Source organism: Rhodnius prolixus, unplaced genomic scaffold, assembly GCF_049639745.1.
Source record: "Rhodnius prolixus isolate KJV_2025 unplaced genomic scaffold, Rpr scaffold_11, whole genome shotgun sequence".
NCBI lineage: Eukaryota > Metazoa > Arthropoda > Insecta > Hemiptera > Reduviidae > Rhodnius > Rhodnius prolixus.
Window position 1 is genome coordinate 3,734,928 of NW_027411625.1, and position 22,832 is coordinate 3,757,759.

The following is a 22,832-nucleotide window of genomic DNA, read 5'->3' on the forward strand; positions in this document are numbered from 1 at the left end:
GTTTCTAGAAATCTACTTTTTATTACATGTAGTAGATTATTACAAGAGAATTCTCCATGAATAAGACCAAGGTCTTATCTTTACTATCCTATATCTCTTTTCAATTTTTTTACATAATATGGATTTGACGGCGCTAATGTCCAAGGCAGTCGTTGCGCCGAAAAAAATGGATTTGACGACCATTTGTTTAGTTAGTGCTAGTTCTGCAGAAAGTAATATCAACATTAAAGATGTTTGTCTAACAACGCTTACAAACAACGCATTACCACTTACTCAATTCAGTAAGGTGTACTGAAGTAGTTGTTTGAGCAACTGCTCAGACCTAACTAACTTACATGAAAACTTGAGCTATTTAATACATACACATTTAACACGACATTATGTACAAACACTAGTACTTTAGCGAGACACTATAGATCTTGCCATGCATCTTATAGCCAATATAAACTAACCCAATTTAATTTACAAACGTAAAAACTAAACCGAGTCTAAAAAATTGAATATAAATGATATAAAATTTAATTTGTAAACATTCAAATTCAACCAAAGGATGTGTTCGGTCCCCGAAGAGAGGTTTGAATTTGAAGTTGTTCGCGCCACCTTGCCTGCAGGTCATCTCCGCCTAAACAGTTGGCAGAACAGTATTTGAAGGAGAGAGTCAACCCGAGGGTCGTTTGCGTGGGTAAGTCCGCCATTACCGCAGAGTCCAGCAAGTGACCATCTTGTCGTCCCGTCCACGCCGGTGTAGGTTCTCGTGTCCTGTATCCTGTATAATAAAGTTTTAATGGCCATTCTCCCCTAGTGTCGTCGCGAAGTTAGTTAGACCTAATGCGTCAATGAGTGTTTAATTGTAAAAAGAAGGAACAGTATCAGTCTAAGGCTAAGTCCAAAGCCTTTTTGTAGTCGTCTTATGTCTGAAAAAAGTTTGAATATTGTCAGTCCAGGGCTAAGCTCAAAGCTGTCAAAGTATGAATCTGCGCAAGAGAACATAAATTGTAACGTAAATGCGAGCACGTGCTAATTGTAACTATATGTCTAACTATGAAGGGACAAAATTGTAAGTCGTTTAATTATTCTTTCCTGGTCTAGACCTCATTATTGTGTGTTTTTGTACAACTGAATTAAATGTGAATATAAGAATATTTTATTGTCTAATCTTTATGGTATTCTGAGTGCTGATGGCGTCCCCCCTTTAGATTCTCGTTTTTTATTAGAATTATTAGTTCAAATATTGTTTTCAGTCTGCTATCCTAATTTTATTATTTCAGAATTAGAAGAGGCAGTATTACTTCCACCTCTGCTCTCCCAATTTATTTTATTACTTACTGCCTTCTTAAGCTATTCCAAGATTTTTCAGAATGCATGCTGTAAACCTGTCTATTCCTTTGAGCTAAGCAGACATCTAGAAAGATGCAAATAGGTAAAACAAATTGAAGGAGAGTAATTTGGGCAACGTAATGTTCATTTCCTGATTATCCCAGTCTAGTCTATGGCCTGTCCAGGGAGTGTGAAGTAAAACTGGCGCTCGGAGCAAACCAATGATTTAGCGACACTACCAGATTCAATTACCATTATCAAGAAAATTATTTCTTGAAATAATGTCCAACTACCGATTAGATGTCGCGGAGAGAGGAGAATAGCAAACATACTTTACTGTAAATTTATTTTACTAACTATTAAATAAAATCCAAGGCCTAGACCGGGAATCGAACCTAGTAGCACAATACATATTAGCTTTGCGGGCCTCGTCCAGAACTAGATAGCTTACACCACCTTTTTTTTTGTACTTTGTTTTACTCCATAGTAAGAGGGACATTTGTGATCATGATAAGTTTCCGATGTTTAAATGATGTTTGGATTTCCAACAGAAGCCTATAGATAATTGGACTAATAAGAAGTTGGGGACAAAGATCCTTCCTTACTTATATCCTACCGTCCCATAGCTCTATCCTCTAGCATAGACAAAACTTGAACGACTTATCAAAGCCAGATTAGAGTGGTGGGCAAAGGGCTAACTTCAAAATCTCAATTTCATAACGACTTCAGGAAGAAGCGTAGCACTCTTGATGAGCTCTCTAGCTTTGTGTCTGATATACATTTATGCTTCTCAGACAACAAATACAGGTTGGTAGTAAATGTTAACTTAAAAGATGACTACGACCAAGTCAATGTTACTTTACTTATTAGTAAAACGTTGAAGATTTGTCTGGACAAATTTTCTTCCACATTTCCGCCCGTTCTATGTATTAAAATCCGATGTAAAGGCAGAACATGCGGTCCGCGAGAAAAACACATGGGATTGCCACATGGTGTGGCACTCACTCCTTTGTTACGTATTAAAAATTCATTCTGCCGATCTTAGGGTTGACATAGATATGGATGTTCCAGTATCTTAGTATGTATCTTATTTATCCAAGAGCCAAATTTAGATGAAGCCTTAGGTAAACTAAGTTTAACAATGTTGTCATTCCACAAGTGGAGTAAAGACATGGGTTTCACGCTATCCGAGAGCAAAATTAGCGTGACAATGTTCACCACTCAGAAAATACTCCACTCTCGATACCACCCTCGCTAACACTGGGTGGATATATCAACTGCGAGTAGAGCGTATTATGGGGATGCTCGGAATGGCGATTGTCAAGAAATTACTAAGGAGGAAACAAATTGAAAAACTGGCAAAAGAATGTGAACAGTTTTGACTGAGATACACCTGAACTATGGTGCAGTTATCAAAACGTCGATAATGCTCTCAAGTAACAACCAAAATTAGTAACTTAGTTGCTCGAGTTTTTTACAGAAAAGTATTTAATCAAAAGGAATTCGATTTGAAGTGTTCTGCAACCTGTCGCGCTTCTCGACCTCACTTTATTAGAAGTTTCAGATTGATAGGGCCCCGCTCCACTAAATTTTTGTGTATTATTCATATGACTGTTTAGTTACAATATTAAAAATTTTCAACTTAATTTTAAATACTTTGAAAATCGTTATTTACAAAAAACAACAAATTTCGTTGTTCTAAAAGATGACAGTTTAATAAGTATTTTATCTATCAATGTAAGAGGCTATGGATTGTAAGGAGCTTTGCTTTACTAGTGCTGCCAAAACTCATCAGTTTCATCTCGGCCTTAATGTATGTATTTTATATGTTAACAAGATTTGCTTGTATAGTAAATTTTGTTATTTTATTTCTTTCAATTTATACTATATCTCCAGTTTAATATAGTGTTTCTTAATTTTTTAAAATTAGAATACTATAACTCTTGTGTAATAAGTGAGGTTATAATAAAACAAGTAATTCATAGAAATCTCGTTCGGTAGTTTATAGATTGTTGATTTCTGTGCATCTGTTTTCTCATTTTTATAAAATGTGATTTTTATCTCATGTTTTCGAATTGTTCTGTGCGTAGGACGCTTGGGAATAGGCAAAGATATATTGCCTTTACCTATAGTTGTCAGTATTTTTAATATTAGTGGTGTTTTTTTTAAATGCTTGTATCACAATTCTCAAAAAGTGTATAGTTGTTTTCGGTTAATTTCTACGTTGAAGTTGATTAACCAAAATTGTATTTTTATTTTTCCAATGGAACAATAGTTACAGAAGTTTACCAAATGCAAATATTTAAAGGTAATTCTTTAATAATTTTTTTTTTCTGTGAGTTTATTTCATATGATCTGAATGCAAAAGTCTTTGTCCTTCTTTACACTTATCTTTAAAATTTTGTTTTTTACAAACGAATTATTATTTACATTATTTTCTTGTATGATCAGAGGTATTTTTCACTGAAATTGAAATTGAAATCATTGCAACTGTGTTAAAGAAATGAAAGCCCCTTTTCAGTTTAAATAATTATAAGGATTCTTGCATTTTTCTCTGTTTCAACTCTTTAAAACCCCCCTGATTACTAACAAAATCCTTTTCTTATATTACTGTATGAAATTCGTGTGTAAAACCTTAAAGATCGAAAAATAATTTATTTCAACATAAAATACATATAATAAAAAATTCCATTTAACTTCATTTATGAATTCAACTAGAAATAAAGAAATATACTAAATTGTCCAAAAGCCATCATAAAGTGTTCAAACCTTTTCTACTCGAGTAATTGGAGGGGTTCCTCTCTCTCTTGTAAAATGCGAGAGTATTTGAAGCATTTGTGGCTGGATACTGTCGAATAAGTGACAATTTCAAATCGGACAAACTTGGTAATGAAATTCGTAATTGATATGGTCTTTGGATTTTAGTTAGATCTTTATAGAATTCCTGATCTTGAATTAAACGTTGATTAATATCACAGCTGGAATTGCAGAACAGTTAAATAATAGGGTCATTATGTAGAAAATTATTAATTTTAGGTTTTCGCTCACTCTAGGTGTAGTCTTCTTAATTATCATTGATAAGTTGTAACATAAACCATATTAACTAAATCAGTCCCAGTTAGTTTTTTATTCGCCCAGCCTACAATACCTGCCAGTTAGAGAGTCCTGAAAACATATTCACCACCACAGTTTGCAGCAACTCAACAAACAGATAAAATTTTAAAAGTGATTTTATTTCATAAATTCATGGGACTAGTGGCGTTAAGTTTATTGCAGAGATCCTAATGTCTGAAAAAATGTACATTCACAACTCTCCATCCCTTTACTAGAGATGCTTCTGAAGCATCAATGGTTGATTGCCCTCTGAAACTTACAAGAACAAAGATCTTTTCAAACGACATTCTCTGGCTATTGTCGAGATAAAGAGTTTTTTTCTCATAATGGTCTCATCTATCTTCTCTAATATTGAACTCCTCATTTGCGCTGATAGCAAAGACCAAAAGATCTTAAGTTGCAGCTATCCTCTTCAGTGAAATTTAACTAAATCCAATAATTAGATTGTTTTCAGATCTGTTTTTCTAGTTTTACTTTTTAGACTCCTTTTGTTAACAATTTAACTTGGAATCAAAGAAACCATAGTTTACAAAGTTAAGTATTTTGGCGTTATTTATTATTCCAATCTACATTTCTCATCCTTCACCGAGTTGATTTCGGGAAGGGCACTCAAAATGCTTGGAATCATTGCTAGAAATAGCAAAGACTTCGCTAAACATTGACCATATAAAAATCTTTGATTTTACATTTTTTCAAAGGTTATGGGAATACCCCCTAAAATTATCTTTTAAGCCTGGAAGTCATTATTAAAATTTCGGGTATCTAGAAGATTTTTAATCTATTTAAATTGTCAGTTAGAAGGAAACAATTTGAAGCCATTTTCTTGAACAACTTCATTCACTATGTATTCAAACTGTCCTGAGTTATTCCAAAATTTTAGAATTTCATTTCATTTCGCTCGCATTTTTAATAATCGATAATATGCAGTTTTTGTTTGCAGATATTTAAATGCATTTGCTGTTGAGTACTTGTTGTAAGAAAAAACTGTCGTAGTTTGATATTTAATAAGTTAATGCTGCTTCTCTACTTGCCACTGGCCAAGTCGATTGTCATGCATTTTTCAGCCCTTTTGTAGATGGACTCATTAAAACTATTGTTACTAAAATGTAAAAAACAAAAAAGTAAAGTAATTGCCTATTTATTTTTAGTCGTGCAACTACCAATTTAGGTATAATGGACGGGGGCGGAAGATCATACTTTATTATGAACATTTTTTTTTATCTAACAAATTAAAATTTAGCTGCACGCGGGATGCCAAGTAGGGATATACCATTTACAATTTACACCACTTCACCGACAATCAACTAAACTTAAAGATCATGTCAGGAATAGTACCAATTCGTTTTATTTCTAATTATAAAACCAATAAATATTTATACTTTCCTAATGCTTGAAACGTTGTAGCACTAGAAGACCGGTCAGCGACTACATTTCATTTTCGTCAGGCATTTTATTGTGAATTCGTCTGATTATTCTTATTAATCTACCTTGCTAGCAAATTTGAAAGTACAGACAGTTTAGGCAACGAAAATATCGTACATTTGCTTGATTTGTTGCAGATAGTTATAGTTTGTACTGTACACTGTAGATTGTAGTTGAGATATGATATAATTATCACTCGTCTCACATATGTTAATTAGGTTGAATAGTTTGTGTGGCTACTAAATAATTTTATTTTTAAAGAATAGTTCTTAAAACAAAGCCGGTTGTTGAAAATGTTATTGGGCTAAATATTATGTACCCGTTCATTCGAGATGCCCACAGCACTAGCAATCTCACGCACCTTCACTCTTCTGTCATCCATCACCATATCATGGATTTTATCAATGATTTCTGGAGTAGTAACCTCAACAGGGCGTCCAGAACGTTCAGCGTCACTTGTGCCCATATGGCCACTCCGAAAATTTTGAAACCACTTATAAACTGTTCTAATCGAAGGTGCAGAGTCACCATAATGTTTATCAAGCTTCTCTTTAGTCTCCTGAGGCGTTTTGCCTTTCATAAAGTAGTGTTTAATCAACACACGAAATTATTTTTCGTCCATTTTTTGAAAATCACTCGACTTCCTCGATTCAAACGAATGCCAAACACAAAGAAATAGACCGATCTGGCTGAAACTTGGTGTGTGTTCTTCCAAGAGATGCTACTAACTAAACATAACCTCGATACGCGCCAGTGGTGCTATCTCTCTGACTTTGCACGGACTTTTCAAACGACCCTCGTACAGCCAATGACATTCAGTTCTGTGGCCTTTTATGATTCATCTTTTAGGTTCTGTAAGCAGCTAAAGTACTTGAATTTGTATAAATTTAACCTTTATAATTTAGAAAAATGTCCTGTTTAACAATCACACAATTAACTTATGTTTTGTTTTTTCAATTTAAGGCTTACCATGCAAGGTCATTAGCGAAAAAATGGTTTTTATGAAAAACCAACTCCTGATCCTTAATGAAATTTATAGGGACTACAAATGAGCCACAAGTACAGTGTTTTTTCCCCCAAAATTAGCCCCTATAAGGCTAGAACTAAATTTAAAACAAGCTGAGATAAGATTCTATCCGGGCGGCCTTGAAGGCCTACACCACTGCGACCCCTTTGGATCTATTGTGGCTCCCCAACACTCTAGAGCTCACCCTCCAGATCCGTCCCTTTAATCAGACTCATAATTCTGGAGAGCGACTCTTGGGTAAAGCTCTCACAGGCCTTGGGTTTTTCCTCCCCGAGAAGTAACATCCTTAGCCCAGACAAGCCCCTCACACAGACACAACACTTGCAGTGCCGTTTCCTCCTCCTCATCCTGACAGAACCTACATAGGCTATCATCTGCCAGGCCCATGCGCTGCATGTGTTTTCTGAGCCTGCAGTGGCCCGGTTAATAGGCCTACAATTATCCTTATGGCCCCACACGGCCTTGACAGATTGATTCTGCAGTCATCATAAAAAACAAGCTAAGTTCAAGTTGGTTTTTTCTATGTTTTTGTACAAAGTGACTTCTCTAAAGTGACATTGTACGAAGGGATATTGCACGAAATATTGTATTTATTTACAATTTTAAGTTATTCGTACTGCTGTTAACGTCAATCAGTCTGGTAAAAGTAACCCTACGGTTTCGATATGCTAATCAAATCTTCATAATTTATTACAAACTAATTCTTATTTATGGGAAACATAATCATGGTGCTACCACGATCATAGAGGAACTTTAAGCACAACGTCATTGCGTCACCAACACCATCAGCGGTAAATGCGGTAAACATTGTTGCGACCGCCGAATTCATAGTAAATCAACCTAGTGTACCGAAAACGTAATGGCACCAGACTGATTGACATGCTGTCGATGTGGTGCATTCTACTCACCGCACCAAAATATATATCCTAACAGTTTAGGGAATAATGCTCATCCTCTGATGAACTTCTGCTTTAAATGGTTGTGCCGCGCTGTCTGTCCCTAAAACCCAATGGAAAGTATATAAGTAATGGCTCGAAAACGTCTGAAAACAAAGTAAAACCAACTTGACAGCCTAATGTTTGTTTTTTTATTCTGGCTTTTCAGGGGCTAATCTCGAAAAATCCCCAGTCATGTATCCCATATTTATTCATAATGAAACAACCCCTAAAAATTTCAGTAACTAGGTTTCTGGGATGTAGCCGTTTTGTGGAAGCCATTATGATACGTCATTTTTTTTTGGCATAATCAAATTACTTTCGGTTCCCTGAAGCTCATTCAGACGAATGACTGAATAAATGTCGACTTATTTTCGATCTAAAGTAACTAGTAAAAATTTGGACAAAATTGATTGGTGATTTACCGCGTCCTCCTCTTGTAACGGGCAAACGGCAGGACTTGATACAATGCCTTCTGCTTGGCATTTTCAACATCTAGTCTTGTAGTCGTTAGCCATCAGAGCTACAAGGAATGACGTTAAGGATTTAGGGTCATTTCAGGGCCATTGTCGCCTGACTTCAAGGAAGGTTTGATGGGAGTGTGCTGGAAGAAGGGGAGCGGATTTGTGGATTTATGTGGCCAAATAATGTACCATGGAATTTAGTGTTGCGGCGTTAAGCCAGGTTGGATACGAACGGAATGATTAGGTCGGTGTGGATTGCTTAGTTGGAGGCATAAAATGGAGCATTTACTTTACTTCTTAGAAGTTTGGATTGGAGAGTTGGAATCCGAAAGAGATTAGATCGTTTAGCTGTCCCGTACAGTTTGAGTCTGCATATCCATATGGCTTCTAGTCAGGCATAGTATAATTTGCGTTTACTCGTTCCTGTTAACTTAGGACTTCTGAGGAGTAGTCGTTTTATTTTGTATCTGAAGCTAAAGACTCCGTTTTATTAGTCAAGCGTGAAGGTTCCATGTAAGTCGTTTGTCAAGATAAAGACGTAGATATTTCACTGGATTTGCCACTGGAATGGAGATGTTGATAAGGAGAAAAGGTGGGAGAGTTTTGCGATTTAGGGTGGGCACTATGTATTAGGATTTTTGTTGGTTTAATCTTGATGAACCATTGGCGGAGCCATGGTTCAAGGAGTTAAAGGTGTTTTTGGATGATGAAAGTATATGATGGCTGTGTCAGGATCAATGCTTAGGTACAAAATGCCAGTGTCGCCGGCATAGATGCAGGTAACTGGGAAGATAAACATTTAATACTAAGTTCGAAGCGGAAGAAATTTTCTGAGTGTAGACGCCAGAATGGTCGTTCTTTTAATTCGCTAATTGCTTTGAAAATTTATGCAATAGAAAAGGAAGGCTCATTTTGCACGTGCTGTTCAGATCTCGTAGAGCTGGGGATTTGTGCATGTAAGCTACTAAACTAAGCCCATGTTGTCCCTGTACCCCGTAGATTCAGCACTTTGAAAGGAGCTGTTGAGGCTGATCTTTGCTACCGGCAAGTTCTCAGAATTCCATCTATTCTGCAAAAAAATTGGATTGGTTTTCGTTTCATCAGACAAATATATTACTTGTGATTAAAGATTTGGTTTTTTTTTCTTCAATAATCCAAACAAATCGAAATATTGGATTAGATTAAGCTTACTAGCTAGTCCTTGAAGAGAAATATTTGACAAAATGGTGATGCTGGGCTTCTGTTTGAAACGGCGAGAGCCACGTATTGAGCTGGCTTCCAAGGAAAATATACGATAACAGATTTTATTTTAATCAGGTAACAACTACCCTCCATTTTTTTTGCGTGAGTCTTTTTTTTTTTGGTTAACAAAAAAAAAAAAGTGATTATAATCTTTAACAAGAGTTGTTATCTGCATTATATTGACATGTATAAACATGCGTCTAATGTTCAATGTCTGAAGAAAATGGTGTCAAAGCAATAGAAAGTTGCTATTTTTTTTTCTTTTTGATTTCCCAGTTTTTCTTTAAACTATACCAGTTGATGTCTTGAATCTTACTAAAGATTTGGTCCCGAAAGTTGGTGGAAAAGTGAAAGACGCTACCCAGTGACTACCACCTGTTTCTGCATTTGAAGATGCATCGGGGTGGTGGACGACGACGTTGATGAGACCAACTGATCACATTAGTACTTTATCAATTGTACGTGAAAATATTTTCACTTGGAAATTAATTTACAAGGATTCTGGGGACTAGGGGCATTTTCTTAAAATGAAATTTCTATATATTGTAAGATTTTACCGTGTATTTTGTAACGATAATGTTAAATATGGGTTAAAAATTCATAGTATTCATAAAGTTTTTTAGATAACTTTGAAAATTTTTAGCAATAGGTAGTTTTGTACTTTATGATATTCATGTTGTAACAGGTTTTGTCTTGTCTATATTGTCAGACACAATATCTCTCATGTTCACCGCTAGATAGCTCTTGGCAAGCAACAATCAAGCACATGGTGGGTGTCTTGTTATTTTAGTCCACAGATTCATTGTCTAGCTAATTTCTCAAGATTTCTTAGCCAGTTTGTGGAATGTTCAGCCTCTTAATATGCCAACATTTCTGATGTTAGAAATTCCGAAATCCACGTTTTGATGTCCAGTTTGTACATTAATAAAATCAGGTGTAGAAATAAACGACTTTCTCCTAATTACAATTCTCTTGTTTGTAATCTACAAATATTCTTAATTTTTTTTTAAGCAAAATAAACGAAAAAAAACGTAAAATACTCAGAAATGACTGTTTAGAGGGATGCTCAAAAAGCAGAACTGATGGGTACTGAACTTAAATAACTTAAAAGTAATCAAATGTTTTGAAGTTAATAGTTGTACTGATTTACCGAATACTCCTAAGAACTTCAGCATCCTTATTAAAGCCTCAAAAAAGCTTTCCAATGTTTAGTTTCTAAGTATTCCACTTCCTCTTTTTCGGATATTACTGCTTCATGAAAGTATTTCCATTTATAGGATGATAAGACTGGACATGACGCTGTGTAAAATAATTTCTATTCCTTTATGATTACACCTAGAGAGCAGTGCAGGTAATATAGTTTCTACAGTTTAAATACGATCCCAGCTGTCCCGTGCAATTCATTATTAGAATTTTGTCCTCGAACTTGAAATCATCGTTGAAATACTCATTTTTCATTTAACTATACGAGGCGTGTTTTCCTAAATAAGTACCGTTTTAAAATTCAGCCGCTGGAGTGCTGCAGTCGGCAGTTGGCGCATGCGCCCTGAGTACCTATATCTGTTAGGTAGAAACCAGACGCTATTATGGAAACATTCGAGCGTGTCTAGCTCTTTTTTTTTTTTTTGAAAAGATGGCCGCACGAATGTACATGATGTGAAACGAATTTTAGCGGGCCTTCAGTCCATTACTGAAGATTTGGTGCCGAAAGTTGGTGGAAAAGTGAAAGAGAACAGACGCTACCCAGTGACTACCACCTGTTTCTGCATTTGAAGATGCCTCTGGGGGGGGGGGGGGACGACGACGATGATAAGGTCAAAACGACCGTGTTGCTGTGGCTGTCAAATCAGTCGGCAGACTTCTATGAGGATGGCATTCAAAAGCTAAATTGTACGATGCGATAAGTGTTTTAAATATTAGTGGCAATCATGTCGAAAAGTAGATTTAGGTACCAGGCTTTCATATCAAAATAAAATTGTCAAGAAAAGTATACTTGTTTTTCTTTTATTTCCAAACGGTACTTACTCAAAAAACACGCCTCGTATAAGCCAAGATGTACGAGGGTCGTTTGAAAAGTCCGTGCAAAAATAAAAACTACTTAATTTTTTGGGGTAAACCTTTTTTATTTTTCAACATAGTCTCCTTTTAGGCTTATACACTTCGTCCAACGCTGCTCTAGTTTGTTGATCCCTTCCGAATAATAGGATTTGTCCAAGTCTGAAAAATAGCCATTCGTTTCTGCAATCACCTCCTCGTTTGAATAAAATCTTTTTCCTGCCAGCCATTTCTTCATATTGGGGAACAAATAGTAGTCCGAGGGAGCCAAGTCTGGAGAATAGGGGGGATGTGAAACGAGTTGGAACCCTATTTCCATTAATTTTGCGACCATAACTGCTGAGGTGTGAGCTGGTGCGTCGTCGTGATGGAAAATGACTTTTTTGTGGGCCAATCGTGGGCGTTTTTCTTGCAGCTCGGTTTTCAAACGGTCCAATAACGATGAATAATATGCACCTGTAATAGTTTTACCCTTTTCCAGATAGTCGATGAGGATTATTCCTTGCGGATCCCAAAAGACAGTCGCCATAATCTTTCCGGCCGAAGGAACGGTCTTCGTCTTTTTTGGCGCAGATTCCCCCTTGGTAACCCATTGTTTAGATTGTTGTTTGGTCTCAGGAGTGTAGTGATGTATCCATGTTTCATCCACAGTGACGAAACGACGCTTAAAGTCCTGCGGATTCTTCTGGAACAGCTGCAAACCGTCCTTGCAACACTTCACGATTTCGTTTTTGGTCAAGCGTGAGCAATCGCGGCACCCATCTTGCGGATAGCTTTGTCATGTCCAAATGTTGATGCAAAATATTATGTACCCGTTCATTCGAGATGCCCACAGCACTAGCAATCTCACGCACCTTCACTCTTCTGTCATCCATCACCATATCATGGATTTTATCAATGATTTCTGGAGTAGTAACCTCAACAGGGGCGTCCAGAACGTTCAGCGTCACTTGTGCCCATATGGCCACTCCGAAAATTTTGAAACCACTTATAAACTGTTCTAATCGAAGGTGCAGAGTCACCATAATGTTTATCAAGCTTCTCTTTAGTTTCCTGAGGCGTTTTGCCTTTCATAAAGTAGTGTTTAATCAACACACGAAATTCTTTTTCGTCCATTTTTTGAAAATCACTCGACTTCCTCGATTCAAACGAATGCCAAACACAAAGAAATAGACCGATCTGGCTGATACTTGGTGTTTGTTCTTCCAAGAGATGCTACTAACTAAACATAACCTCGATACGCGCCAGTAGTGCTATCTCTCTGACTTTGCCCGGACTTTTCAAACGACCCTCGTATACCTCTTAAAGCTTTCTCTTCACAAAATTTTAAACACCTCTTCTTGTTTTTCACAAGTAGACGCTCAAGTTTACTTTTCAAGTTTTTACATTATTTTTTTCTAGATTTAAAGGGAAGTTTGATTTAGTGGCCATTGTTCTCCAACTTCTGCCCTAACTTTAGATTTTTCTAATTGACTCCAACGCCATTATTTTTACCTGCCTACCCTCTTCACCCTCCAAAACTTTATAGCTAATGTGAAGTTAAAAATTAGTATAGTTACAAATTTGGCTTGAGGTTTTGAGGTAGTTTTAATAATCTTTTGAGAAAAGAACCAATGAATTTACCCTGTTTCATCATAGCGTCAAAAAAAAACAACTTGGCAACCATAGCATTTGGATACTTCTCCATTACTGCTTCATCAGTTCTAAACTTACTTTCAAAGTTTATTTGTTTTTAAATTTTGGAGAAATTTTTATTAATGACTTGTGGATTAACTTTCTTGATGAAGTGATAGTTTTGGTATTCGACTGTTGTTAATTGATGTATTTGGGGAATATTGGTGTGCGGTCAATAAATTCAAAAAACAAATTTTGTCTCTTCATACCAACGTTTCGGTATATATATTACCTTCTTCAGGGTCTGTAGATAAGGAATATTATACTAAATATAGATAAAAACTGAGTAAAATTTATAATATACGATAATAAGGGGACCGAAAGTAATGTCGCTTTCTTACATTAAATTGAAACGAATAAATTTTTAATAAGTCCTTATTTTTAATTAATAATAAGTAAAAGTAAAGTAATCGCCTATTTTTTCAGGCAGGCTTTACGTCCAACTACCAATTAGGTGTCAGTGGACGGAGGCGACTAGCAAACATACTTTACTGTAAATTTCTCATATTAAACATTAAATAAATTCCAAGGCCTAAGACCGGGAATCGAACCTAGTACCACAATACGTATTAGCTTCACAGGTCTCGCCTCTAACCGCTCGGCTACCGTGGTGCCTCTAATTAATAATATAATCACTCTCGTTATCAACGACCTTTTGCCATCTAGTATGCAAATTTTCAATCCCGGACCGGTAAAAATCAATTGGTTTTTGAGTAAAATATCTCGAGATGGCATTTTGGACATCTTCCAAATTTTCAAATTGTTTGCCACTAAGAAAATGTTGTAGGGATCGCAATAAATGGATATCCGAGGGTGCGACATCGGGCGAGTGTATGGTGGGTGAGGCACAGGAGGAACCACAATTCATTAATTTTTCCCAGAGTTGCACAGTGCGGTCTTGCATTGTCGTGTTAAAGATTGGTTCACTCCATCCAATTGTTCACAATAAAGGTTCTGCATTAACAGTTTTGTCTAGGTTGCAGCACTTCAAAGTGAACAATACTGCGAATACTCCACCAAACACACAGAAGCGCCTTTTTTGAGGATGTAAACCCGGCTTCGCAGTACTTCGTGGTGGTTCCATTTGGAGAGGGAGCCACTGCCTTTTGCGTTTTGGATTATCATATAGGACCCATTTTTCGTCTCCAGTGATCAAACGATCAAAAAAAAAAAAAAAAAAACGGTTCTGTATGGTGCCGTTGGAGCATGTGATGGATCGGCTGGCTTTGTTCACTTCGGGCAGATTTTGGGGGGGACCCAAACACAAAGACTTGAAATGTTCCTGGACGGTGGACTAAGGTTGGTTAAGGGTGTTTGACAGTTCCTCGATGGTTTGACATAGATTTGCTTCCACTTCTGCCTTTAGCATGTTGTTGTCTAATGTTGTTGGTCTTCCTGATTGATAGGAGTCAGAGAGATCAAAATTACTGGATCTGAACTTGGAAAACCATCTTTGGCATTTACGAACGTCAAATGCACTTAGATAAACATCGCAAATGTTTTTGGTCGCAATTGTTGCGTTACTATCCTAGCGAAACTCAAAAAGCATACAATGCCGCATATGCTGTTCTGGTATTTGGTTGGCCATTTCACCCCAAACTGCAAAAAAAAAGGTTTAATATTGAATTATGTAGAAGTGAACAAGTCACAATATCCTTAAATTGACTTTAGCGCTCCTTCGAGGTACACAATGAGCTGACAAATGACAACCAAATATCGACATGCGCTGAAACGACATTACTTTCTGGTCCTCCCATTATTTTAATATATATTAAAAATATATAATATATATTTCTTGATGAAGGTTAAAATGCACTTTCATTTAGTTAAGTTTATAATCAGTCGTCCGAACTGATCAATATCTCCAAATATTTGACTTTCATTTTATCTTCAATTACATTTCGTTCTGTTTGTTCTCCTCACTAACCTGGTTTTACTGTTTTCAAAATACTCTTGCATATTTTTCTTTTTTGAGTTCTGTAACCCAAAGTTTACGTTTTGTTGCAGCTATACCATGGAATCTTTTATGAAAACAAGGTCGTCTGCCTATATGAAGTAAGAAAATTTTTACATATTTGTAATGAATACACGAAATTTATTTAAATCTCTCAATTGGTTTACCAGATAATCTAGAAACACAACAATGTCAATTTTTTTTCCCTCGTATCAGATCCTAAAAACGTTTTTCTTGTGGAAATTCCCGATGGAAAATTTGCATTTTCGCAATTTTTGTTATTTTTGAAAGAAGTGGAAAGAAACGAAACAAAATTAATTAAATACAAATTTAAATTTAATTGAAATATTGTTTATAAAAAATTCAATCCAATGCTGAAAGAAGTGGGAGTATTATAATGTTTTCAAGAAAATGAGGTGTTTGTTAAATTAATTATTAGAAGATTGTTTTTGTTAGGCTGTTTACTTTAGCCATACTATCGACTTTCAATCGATAACCAATTTGATCATGTAATGAGAAAACGTTAATAACATTTTACGTGCAAAACGTTCACATTCTTAATAAGGCCATTATTTTATGGTAGGCGGTGGAGTGTTGTTAAGAACTTGAACCTAAAGCCGACAGAACCCCGGTAGAAGGATGTAGCGATTTGTGGTTTACTAGCCGACCAACAAAGGATAATCGCTTCACAGCTAGGTCTCACCGCATCAAGTGCGGTACTTTACTAGGGTAAATTTGTGATTATAATAGCTTTGGCAAGGGAAGGGGGGAGGCTAGTATTTAGGTAGAATGGACCCGTCTTTGTTCTAAGTACTTTAGAGTTAACTTGTAGGGGAGATTTGTAGATGTAAGAGGTCTATCTACTTCGTCGAATAACTTCCTGACCCTTAAATTAAATGTTTACTTCCTCTTAAACGTGGAATTCCAATGATGCGTTTAATGTCCTTAAAATAAGCTACTTGCTAAACAAAATGGTACCGCTAACAAGAAGTAAAGTTACAGGTTGAAGCTTAAACAGTTTAGTTTTATAAACAATACCTAAGTTATTAATGATTTTATTTAGGGACGGGGAATAGCAAATTAGCAACAGTTTTATGGTCAAAATATGGTTCAGAATGCTGGACACTCAAAAAAAGTGGACGAGCAAAAAAAAATTGTCATTTTTTGAATGGAGAAGGAGACATAATCAAGAGCTCTACGATAAATTTGAAGATACTATGACGCAGTGCAAGTAATCCGCATTAATAGGCTCCCGGTGCGTGGGACATCTTCTGAGGATGGAAGACGGCAGAATGCCGAAGAAAGTTTTGAATTACCGTGTCATATCGGTACCAGGAAGTTTGGACGCCCGAAGGCTCGATGGATGGACCAAGTTGGAAGGAATGCAACCAGGCGGTCTAAGGCTTTGGATAGGAATGATTGGGGTCAATTTCTTTTGAAGGTCAAGGCCCGACCCGGGCCGTAGCACCAGGGAAGTAAGTTTATGGTCAAAAATAAAAAATAGTAAGACAAATTTGGGAACTGAAACAGTAAATCTTTGTTACAAGAGGTTAACCGACTTTCTAAAAGGGGAAGACTTGCAGTTTGGTTAGAAATAGGTTCCCGAGAAATCGCACTTCGTTGGGCCGAAACACTTATTTTTGAATTCAAGTATGGTATTTCTGGTTTGATGGAAAACAAGCAGCTCTGTACTTCTTGGAAGTAGATGTTTCGGAGTAAGTCCAAAAAAGATAGACCGCTTCCAATAAATGTGTTCAGGCAATGGAGGTATTTAGTCTTTCAACTGTAATTAGAGTGGTTTAGATAAACGATTTAAGACAGAGTGCCCTTGCGAACAATTAACGTAGCATAGCTACTTTTGGGTTCTATAACTCCTGCAGCCAACTCGAAGGCTGCCATTGACACGACTTCATGAAGTAGTTAAACTCTAATGGTATCCTGTACAGGCTATCAGTATTCCAACAAATGAGACCAAATTATCTTAAGCGAAGTATCTGGGTTTTTCATTTTCGGCAAAGTGGACCAATGAATTTGAATTCCCTGCTCGAGGTGATAATTTTGGGTTATACCAAGCAATTTTCATGTTTCAATATTTCAGGTTGATTTATTTCGTAAAAAACCCAATTCTTTAGCAATAATTTTTCTGAGTTATTTTTCTAGAGTTTAACAGTAGTTATCTGTTCCGAATAATTGGCATTTCGATTTACTTCAGTTCAAAAATGTTAAGTAACCTGTTTATTCTCTCCCGTTCTTTTCATTCAACTAAAAAAACAAGTTGAAATAATGGCCACTCTTGCTGGAAAGCTATATTTGTTCAAATTATACCCCGTGATCATGAAGATGAAGTCAGATAGATGGCCGATACTCCACGAAGACCCTCTGTAGTTTTTGCTTTTGACGGCTGAATAACCTAACAATTTTGCTACATTTGGGACTATTTATTTAGTTATTTATTTTTTAATTATTTAAGGCGCGTCAACATCTAAGGTTATTGGCGCCCGGAGCTTTTTTCAGTGCACTGTTCGGCCTAGAGAAAATTTAAGGGCCAGCAGAGCTGGATTTGAACCCGGGATCTCCGCGTGCGAATCAAATCAACGCTAATCGCATAGCGAATCCCTTCCCTTGGACAAGAGGCAAATTTATGGAATACCATTGTTCAATGGAACGCATTTTAGAGAACCAGGGCTGTAGGGTGTGCAAATCAATTCCAGTAAAGCGGAGTCAAATTTTCGACCAAAATCTTTAAATCAAATTTGAAATTTCTACCATTTTACTGAACGCAACGTCAATGTCTAGTGATAACACTAAGGTTCAAATAACATTAAGTTTGAAGGATTCTATGTACGTATATATGGTTAAATAAAATTTGAAGTATAAAATAAGACAGTTAATATATTGTGGTTCCAAGATAAAATTCAATCTTACAAGTGTAACGAGATAAGTGATAACAGTTCTGATAACTTCCTGTAAGGCTAGATGTTAACGTACTCTCTGTTCCTCTCCATATACCATCACATATATGTCGTTTGATAACTAAATACATACAGCTTCACGAAACTGATGTTTTGGTCAGAATTCCTAAACTCTAAAGTGTGTCATTACTAGGAAGATGTTATGCGATTTTGCTCAAAAATTAAGAAAATTTTCTTTGAAAGTCTTTCAAATTATATTTGATTCATTTTCTGAGGAAAATTCCATTTTTTTAAAATTTATTCTTATGGAAGAGTTAACCCTTAGATTTGGTATACACACGTGCGATTTTTGCCAGTGCTTACACGGTGCAGCGCAGTAATTACGGTTTTCAAGTTACACTAGTTCAGATAGGGACGATGCACACTTATTTCCGTTGGCCTCGCGCCGGACCTACTTCCCAACATGCTGCTGTTTTTGCTAGTAATTCCCTACTGCACCGCAGTGACTCTAGACTAGCACTTTCTCCAGTCTCCATTGAGTGGCGAAGTTAAAGGATGTTTCTAAAGGACGTTGGAAATCAAACGAGTTCAAGCCTTCCTATTTTTCGCGTAAATTACTGGTGAAAATATCGTATTGTACAATAATTTGGAAATACACATGTTTAAACTTGTCTTATTCTATTAATGATAAGAATAGTTATTAATTTGGCCGGTGCTTACACGGTGCAGCGCAGTAATTACGGTTTTCAAGTTACACTAATTCAGATAGGGACGATGCACACTTATTTCCGTTGGCCTCGCGCCGGACCTACTTCCCAACATGCTGCTGTTTTTGCTAGTAATTCCCTACAGCACCGCAGTGACTCTAGACTAGCACTTTCTCCAGTCTCCATTGAGTGGCGAAGTTAAAGGATGTTTCTAAAGGACGTTGGAAATCAAACGAGTTCAAGCCTTCCTATTTTTCGCGTAAATTACTGGTGAAAATATCGTATTGTACAATAATTTGGAAATACACATGTTTTAACTTGTCTTATTCTATTAATGATAAGAATAGTTATTAATTTGGCCGGTGCTTACACGGTGTGGCGCAGAAATTACGGTTTTCAAGTTACACTAAGTTCAGATAGGAGGATGCACACTTATTTCCGTCCCATCATGCTGCTGTTTTTGCTAGTAATATCCTACAGCACTGCAGTGACTCTAGACAAGCACTTTCTTCAGTCTCTCAGTACATTGTACTCTATTGAGTGGCGAAGTTAAAGGATGTTTCTAAAGGACGTTGGAAATCAAACGAGTTCAAGCCTTCCTATTTTTCGCGTAAATTACTGGTGAAAACATCGTATTGTACAATAATTTGGAAATACACATGTTTTAACTTGTCTTATTCTATTAATGATAAGAATAGTTATTAATTTGGCCGGTGCTTACACGGTGTGGCGCAGAAATTACGGTTTTCAAGTTACACTAAGTTCAGATAGGAGGATGCACACTTATTTCCGTCCCATCATGCTGCTGTTTTTGCTAGTAATACCCTACAGCACTGCAGTGACTCTAGACAAGCACTTTCTTCAGTCTCTCAGTACATTGTACTCTATTGAGTGGCGAAGTTAAAGGATGTTTCTAAAGGACGTTGGAAATCAAACGAGTTCAAGCCTTCCTATTTTTCGCGTAAATTACTGGTGAAAACACCGTATTGTACAATAATTGGGAAATACACATGTTTTAGCTTGTCTTATTCTATTAATGTTAAGAATAGTTATTGTAATCGTGCAGATTTTCTATTTTCACCAGAAATATCCATTTTGAGATTCCTTGAGATCCAAAAAAAAATAATTTTCACAAATTGATCTCTCTCAGGAGACAGTAACGAGAAGTTGCTATATTGTTTAAGTAATAAACAATAATATTTATGAAAAATGTATCCTAACCAATTTATTTTTGCGTTTTTGGAAGACTATAGATATAATTTTTAAAGAAGGTACTATCAAATTTAACGGTGGCACAGCTAGGTGGTGGCCTAGTTTAAACATGCTTATAATTTGTGATTGACTCAACCAGTACAAAAATAAACTTTATCAAGTCCTTATTAGTCTAAAATTGTTCTATTAGAAGAAAATAAGATTGGAATCTTAATAATTAGAGTAAGAGATAAGTTCTTGTTGACGCAAGATTTTTTTCAACTCAGACATGTTCCGGAGAAGGGATATTTCAGACTTCCTTTAAAAGTGCCATTTCATTGCTTAAAGTTAATACTGATGTTAGTTATTATTAATGTTATTCAATCACTTACACACCTTCATTGTGAGAATTAGTAAAAATTTGGTGTTGTGTCATTTGAGAAGAAGTCATTTGTTCGGAAGAGTGAATCTTATAACGTTTTAAGTTTTCATGTGCCTCTACTCAAAGATCTTTTTTTTTTGAAGTTCTTTTTTTGTTTTATTTTTTAATGAAACAGATTTTGAAAGGAGTATTGGGTAGCTTGGACGTCGTACTTCCCTTGGAAGGCTACTGGAGGCATTTAATATTAAAACAAAAAGTCTGGTATAAACTCTCTTTTACCGTAGTTTACATACAATAATTTATTTTGCAACTCACCAGTTCTAAGTCTATTAGCTTTAAAATTGTCAATTTGTCCCAAAGCAGTAAACGCTAAAGGTAAGCTCAAATGCCCCATTAACCCATAACAGCATTTATTAGAATTTTCCTATGTAAATGTTTCAAATAAAATTTTGTAGAACTTTTAACCGCAGTGAATCTCAGTAGTTAAAAGGAAATCTTAAAAAACTGAAAAATTAGCCCAGTAAAGTATCAGTTCTGGTTAGCTGATAATGTCCGAAACATTTATTATTTGGACCTATGATAACATCTGAACCAGATACTGAAATTTTTAATTCCTACAGTTTTGGTTCAGTGAAGAGGCACTTCTGGTTAGCTGATAATGTCCGAAACATTTATTATTTGGACCTATGATAACATCTGAAGCAGATACTGAAATTTCTAATTCCTACAGTTTTGGTTCAGTGAAGAGGCACTTCTGGTTAGCTGATAATGTCCGAAACATTTATTGTTTAGTCCTATGATAACATCTGAAGCAGATACTGAAATTTCTAATTCCTACAGTTTTGGTTCAGTGAAGAGGCACTTCTGGTTAGCTGATAATGTCCGAAACATTTATTGTTTAGCCCTATGATAACATCTGAAGCAGATACTGAAATTTTTAATTCCTACAGTTTTGGTTCAGTGAAGAGGCACTTCTGGTTAGCTGATAATGTCCGAAACATTTATTATTTGGACCTATGATAACATCTGAAGCAGATACTGAAATTTCTAATTCCTACAGTTTTGGTTCAGTGAAGAGGCACTTCTGGTTAGCTGATAATGTCCGAAACATTTATTGTTTAGCCCTATGATAACATCTGAAGCAGATACTGAAATTTCTAATTCCTACAGTTTTGGTTCAATGAAGAGGCACTTCTGGTTAGCTGATAATGTCCGAAACATTTATTGTTTGGTTTAGTAAAATGGCACTTCAGCTTGATCACAAAACTCCTTTTTACGGGGGTTAAGAAAAATAATAAACTAAAGAGTAATTGCGAGTTCCCCTTATAAAAATGTTTGTTTTTTTTTTTCACTTTATGATTGCTCAAGTGGGCACAATTGCTAAATAATAATATCACCTGTAGTTTGTCATAGTTTCTTCCTGCGAATAATTGTACAAATAAAAAAAAAACAAATAAACAGAGCAGTGTTTGTTATAAAGATAAGAAAGGTATGTGTGTGTGTTGCTGATTCATGCCACTTATCTCCCAAGATATTTTTATACAAAGAATGTTAAACGGTCTCAGCTTTAGTTAGTGCTTAGATAAGTTTATGTAACACAGCAAACAGTGTGACGAGTGGCAATCACATCAGCTTGGTAGAATTAAGTCTCGTATGTAATTACGATAATTTTACGACTTTTTCTCATATTTATGGTGGTAACACTGTAGTGGTAATCGTAGTAATTAATCACTTTATTGTTGAATAAAAGTATTCATCAAAAAATACAGAAAACAAAAAAAAAAATGGAGGACTGCTTGGAATTCTGCTTGGAACGATGATAATAATGAGACTAAATGTAAATTTAAAGCGAAGAAGCTTTCTCCTTAAGAAAACAAAGTAAAAACAAAAATTAAACCAATTAAAAAGAAACTTTCTGATAAGATAGGAAAACAAAATATTATTCAAAAGTTGAACATGATCCAATTAATTGAAAAGCGTTCAGTAATTAATGAACAAAAGAAAACTAATTCAATAAACTCTAAATTATAAACAAAAGTGTAAACAAAAAAAATTGACAATTATTGTGCATGACTTAGAAACTTTGTAAACAATAAATATTCGATTGCATGCTTTCGCTTTAAATTTTACATAAGCAACTGTTATTCAATTATTTATTTATTTTCATAAATCTCTTGTTCATTAAGTAAAAATTTTTCGTCCCATAAAATAAATTCTTGTAGCAATATGAATATTTTTGTTACTGTCCGGCTAAAAACACACCGCCTTTCTTATTCGCGTGCGCACTAACAGAGTACAAACTTATTCTCACCTTAGGGAAGTGAGGTTACACATACTTTGCTTTATATTCACATGAAGTTAATTGTTTACGTCGGTTTAGTTATTTATTTTTTTTTGTTAATGAATTTTATTGAGGTAATTTTTCTCTAATGTATT

The 22,832-nt window shown here is 35.7% G+C and overlaps 1 protein-coding gene across 4 annotated transcripts in view; it reads left to right on the plus strand.

Moving 5' to 3' along the window:
- Positions 1-3,079: 3,079 nt before the first annotated feature.
- Positions 3,080-22,832, plus strand: part of PlexA (plexin A) — a 94,584-nt gene continuing 74,831 nt past the window's right edge. Inside the window, exons 1-3 of one of the 4 annotated variants that reach the window (XM_074138556.1) lie at positions 3,084-3,130; positions 3,582-3,625; positions 15,258-15,305. The gene's annotated coding sequence lies outside the window, so the exon portion shown is untranslated. Of the gene's footprint in view, positions 3,626-15,257; positions 15,306-22,832 lie in introns of all 4 variants that reach the window. The other 3 variants (XM_074138557.1, XM_074138555.1, XM_074138558.1) reach the window with 3 other exon arrangements.